Raw genomic sequence first — 5,691 nt, 5'->3', positions numbered from 1 at the left:
GACAGATAGAGGGTCCAAAGGGTGGGTATTCCAGGTTGTAGAACAAAAATGTTGAAAATCAAGGTGATAGGTCCAGGCCTCTTGGAAATGGAATAATTTTCTATAGCTGGTTCTGGAGCCAGTAGTGGAAAGAAGTATGGGGTTATGGTCAGAACCCAAGGGAGAAAGCTTGGTGATAGAAGCATAATGAAAATGGGTCAACCAAGATGGGGAAGCCAGAGCTCGGTCCAAACATTCTTTAATAAGGTTAGGAGGTTTTTACTTGTTTGACCAAGAAAACCTGGAGCCTTTGAATTTGACATTTTCAAGAGCACATGCATCGATAATTTCTTGCAGCATCTTGGAGGCAGAAGTTGAACGAAAAGGAGTACCTCCGATCTTTTCAGACTCATCCAAAATTTCATTAAAATCTCCAATCAGACAAAAAGGTTCATTTAGAGATTGTAGAAATGTTAGTAATTCATGCCAAAACACCGTTCGTGCCGCCAAATGGGGGGGGCATATAAGCACACGATCCAAAATTTCACATTGGTATTGTCCATCACAAGAGCACTAATAAAATTTTCAGCTGCAATATGCTTTAAGATGATCATGGAAGGAAGAGCAAGCAACCATAAACCACCCTTTTTACCATGCAAACCAGAACTATTTTTGCAGCAAACAGATTTGTAAGAAGACATAGGTTGTTTAAGCCGGATTTTATCATGATCTAAACACTTTGTTTCACAAAGAAAAATAAACTCAGGTCTATGTTTAATGATATGGAAAGCAAGGCAATTCTGGGTAAAATGGTTATTAAAGCCACGAGTGTGGTAATAACAATAATAAAAGTGAAAGCAAAGCACATACAAAAGCAAAATAAATGACGCGGGGTGAAAGTTCTATGAAGAGCACGCCCGTTGAGCTCCTAAGTACTTACAACAAAGCTAAGCATAATAATAAAAAACACTGATTGATTGTTAAAAAAGGATCGAAAATGAGAAAAGGGGAATATCGGATTATGCGAGAGGGGTTCCACCACAGTATCAGGTTCCATGTTGGGGTCGCGGCCGGCAGCAGCACTGGGTCTAGAAGGGCTCCGAGAGGACAATGGAAGAAGAATAATACAGTCTAGAGATGAATAGCCTAGAGATTGAATGAGGATGGCGAGTGAGACTTTGGCGTATGGGGATGCCCTAGACACTGTGGTGGGAGTGGTGCCGCCCCGAGGTAAACCTTCAATAATGGACTTCTTCTCACCGGTGGTGTCTCAGGGGGCGACGGTGCCGGATGGGGTGAATAACGAGGAAACTAGTTCTAAACCTGTGGGGAGACCAAGGTCATACGCAGCTACAGTTGGAAGGGTGGCTTTGCCAGCAGTAGGGAACCTCCCTTTGGCTGTAAAGGACGGTAACCTAACACGAATTAAGATCCCACAAGAAGCTTATCAGGCACAGGTGGAGCTACACCATTTTTCTCTCCTTGGCCGAATCAATTTCAGGTATACCACCATGGACAAGCTGCATGACTATGTTGCCACTTCGTGGGCATTGAAGCAGAAGGTGGTTTTGAAGTCTTTGGGAAGAGGATTTGTGCTGTTCAGATTTACTTGTGAAGAGGATATGGCGTACATATGGAAACGTGGCCCTGTGAGGATGGATGGTCAATTGCTGCGGTTTCAGCGATGGCGAAGGGATTTTAGTGTCAACGAGCACTCCATCACCCATAGGCTTACGTGGATCAGATTCCCGGATTTGCCACAGAAGTATTGGCACGAGGACATTCTTCTCTCCATGGCGAATGAAGTTGGAAGGCCGGTGGCGATCAACAGGAAAACCAAATCCTCTCCTTTTGGTCACTTTACAAGGATCCGTGTGGATGTGGACGAGGCTCTTCCCCGCGTGGAGGAACTTTTTGAGGAACGTGAACAAGATGGATCATCAAAATCGTTTATGTTCAAGTAGCAGGTTGTGTTTGAAGATCCCCCCTCCCGATGCTCAATATGTCGCAGATATGGACATCGGGCAGAAGGGTGCATGGTGAAGGCTGCTGAGAAGGAGGGGTGCATGATGAGGGCTGTCGAGAAGGAGGTGGATGCTGTGATTCCTGGTGCAGACTATGTCCATGTCTAAGCTTCGAGGCATCGCTGAAGGCATGAACGGGGACTGCATCTCAGTAATGGTGGGCAGACTATGGTTGCGTCTGTGGATGGAGTTCTGGGGGAGGTAGGGGATGGCGTGGTAAGGAGTCCTGATATGACACATCATGCTATTCAAAAGGAGGACTTAGGATACAAAGTTACAGCATATGTGGACTCTTCACGTGTTTTTAGTAGTGGGGAGGAGTCTCCTATCGTACAAGGAGATAATGGTTCCTCCAATGTAAGGGGGGAAGTGGGGACGCAATGTTCAAGTTATCATCTCAACGGCTCCAATTTTAATGCCGTGTTTCTAGGAAGGGAGGTGGAAGCTGGTGAGGGGACGGGTGGTGTGGAGGTGTCAGACTCAGATGGGTGTGATGGGGTTGGGTTAAGTGACAATTCTGGGGACCAAGCGGGTGGGCACCACGGTTATGTAGGTGTATCCATGGGTCAAGAAGGAGGGGCAGGTCATTTAAAGGTGGTGCTTTCGGTGGCTGTAGATGGTGAGGAAGTGCAGGCACCTGGTTATGGTGGAGATCGAGTGAAGTTGAGGCAGCAGGGAGAGGTGACTATGCAACAGGATAAATCGGCTCTTCTAGAGGTTGGCACAGATCAGGGGTGTATGAAGGGTGCAGGTAGGGAGATGGGAACAAGGTCTACTATACAGAGGGCTCAACGCAAGAAGAAGGGGCATCAGGAGCTGGCCGTGGTGGATAATGCTATTGTTCAGGCTCAGGGTGGTGGGGCGGCAATGCGATGCCTTACTAGAAGTTCTCAGTCCAATAGGAATTAATGAAGTGCATGTTTTGGAATATTCGGGGCATTGCGAATAAACGTGCGCGAGCAAGTCTTTGCATGCTTATTCGGGAGAATGATCCTCTTTTCTTGTGTTTAGCAGAACCTAAAGTAGAGCCGAAAAAATGCCCTGTGAAGTTTTTTGAAGCTCTGGCCTTTTGTTCGCAATTCCTATATAATCACAGAGAGGTGGGTGAACCTAATCTGTGGTTTTTTTGGAAAAATTCTTTGGTCCCACCATCCATTATACTTGGATTAGATCAGCACCTCACGTGCTCGATTATAGTGGGTGGGGTGCAAAGGATTATCTCGATGGTGCATGCAAACTATCGGAGGGGTGCAAGACACCAGTTGTGGTACGATTTGGTGTCATTTGTAGGGGTCAGCTATCCATGGTTAGTTGTGGGTGACTTTAATTCGTACATGCTGTCACAGGAAAAAGAGGGCCGGGCATGTTTGATGTTGGAGCTACAGAAGACTTTTCTACCATGGTGGATTCAGCCTCACTGGTGCTAATCCCCTCTTCGGGGTGTTATTTTACATGGTCAAACAATAGGAGTGTGGGCAACGTGTGTGCGGTGCTGGATCGTAGTTTTGGGAATGATGGGTGGATGACTACGTTTGAGGGGTGTGTACAAAGGGTGCTGCCAAGGGGGTACTCTGATCATTCACCGCTTATTGTGTCTTCAGGGAATGTTCCATGTCCAGATAATGTGCCATTTCGTATGATGCAATTTTGGGCAGATCATGAGGACTTCAGGAGGGTTGTTAGGGAGTCATGGGACCAGCCGGTTAGTGGTACGCCAATTTTTATGGTGGTCCAAAAACTTAAGCGTCTCAAAGGACCGCTATGGAAATGGGCTAGAGAGACATTCCCGCAGGTGGAGGTAGAAGCTTTGCGGACCAGGGGGTTGGTAGAAGAGTGTCAATTGAGAATGGAAAGGGAAGGTTTTAGTGAAGAGCTGTTTGAACTAGAAAATCAGGCCAAGGGTGAGCATGAGAAAGTTTTGGTGGTGCAAGAGAAGCTTTGGGTTGAACGGTCTAGAGAGAAATGGGTAAGGTTGGGGGATAGGTGTACCAAATTTTTTCATCTATCTACCAAACTTCAGAGGGCTAGAAGCTTCATTCGCCAATTGCAGATGGAGAGTGGAGAGGTATTGGAGGATCCGATGGGTATAGGTGCTCACTTGGTAAGCCATTTTGAGCACTTCTACAGGGGTGGAGAATCGGTGGTTCAAGAAGATTTGCTTGACCAAATTCCAAATGCAATTTTGGCTGCGGAGAACGCAAAGCTTGTGGCGGTACCTAACGTGGAGGAGGTGAAAGCGGCGGTGTTTGTGCTGGACCCTGCAAGCGTCCCTGGGCCAGATGGTTTTCTAGGTACATTGTACAGAGTATGTTGGGACATCATTGGGCCGGAGGTATGTTGTGCAGTTTCAAATTTTTTCAAAGAGGGGGTCATTACTAAAGGGGTGAATAATAATTTTATTACTTTGATCCCTAAGGTGGAGAATGCTAGGCGTGTCGAGCAGTTTCGCCCGATATGTCTAGGGAATTTTTTCTTTAAAATTATTCCTAAAATTATGGCCACCCGGCTTTCTATGTTGCTTCCCAAGTTAATTTCTAAAGGACAGGGGGCATTCCAACAGGGGAAAGTAATTTTCTCAAACATTAGTGTGGCCGCTAAATTGACAAACATGATGGCTACGAAATGCCGGGGGGGGGGGGGGAACTTTAGGGATGAAGCTGGATGTTCAAAAGGCGTATGATACGCTGGATTGGAATTTTTTATTTGATGTATTGAGCAGATTTGGTTTCTCCCATAGCTGGATTCACAGGATCAAGGAGATGATGACATCAACTAAAATGTCGATATTAGTTAATGGTGGACCAATGGGGTATTTTGGGGTGGAGAGAGGCTTAAACAGGGTGACCCTTTGTCCCCTCTGCTACTCATTCTGGCTGAAGAGGTCTTATGTCGTGGTCTATCTGATTTGAGTATGAAAGGATTGGTGAAGGGGATCCCTGGCCCCAGGAAAACTTTTACTCCATCTCACCTCCTTTATGCAGATGATTTGTTCATTTTTTTTAAGGCTGGAATGAAATGTGTTCGAAAGGTTAAGGAATTTTTGGAAAGCTATCAAGTGTATTCAGGTCAGAAAATAAACCTTGAGAAAAGCAAAGTCTTTGTTGGGGCAATGTCAGATCTTCGAAAAGGCAGGGTTAAGGAGGTGCTGCAGATTCCTGAGTGTGTTTTTCCCACTAGATATCTTGGGGTGGATCTGTTCAGGGGGAGAGTGAAAAAAGAGTTCATCCTTCCATTGGTTGATAAATTCAAGGCTAGGTTGGTAGGGTGGAAAGGCAGGTTGTTATCTATGGTAGGGAGGCTGGAATTGGTGAGGGCTGTGATGTGCAGCATTTTGGTACATAACTTCTCGGTGTATCTATGGCCGGCTGAGTCAGTGGAACTGATGGAATGATGGATTCAAAATTTTATCTGGAGTGGGGATGCTTCTTCTTCGAAGGCTATCACGGTTAGGTGGAGCAAACTTTGCAAGCCCAAGTGTGAGGGTGGATTGGGGGTGAGAAGATTGAAGGAGATAAACCTTGCGCTGTTGGCAAAATTGGCATGGTTTATAAAATGTGACAGTTCCAGGTTTGCACACTTCTTGCGGGGGAGGTTTCTTACTACTGAGGGGTTGTTAAAGAAAGGCGTGAAGTCCTCAATTTTACCTGGCATTCGGAAGGTGTGGGAGATGGTGGGTGAGAACGAAAGA

Source organism: Telopea speciosissima, chromosome 1 (assembly GCF_018873765.1).
Source record: "Telopea speciosissima isolate NSW1024214 ecotype Mountain lineage chromosome 1, Tspe_v1, whole genome shotgun sequence".
Classification (NCBI taxonomy): domain Eukaryota; kingdom Viridiplantae; phylum Streptophyta; class Magnoliopsida; order Proteales; family Proteaceae; genus Telopea; species Telopea speciosissima.
This window is presented reverse-complemented; position numbering follows the sequence as displayed.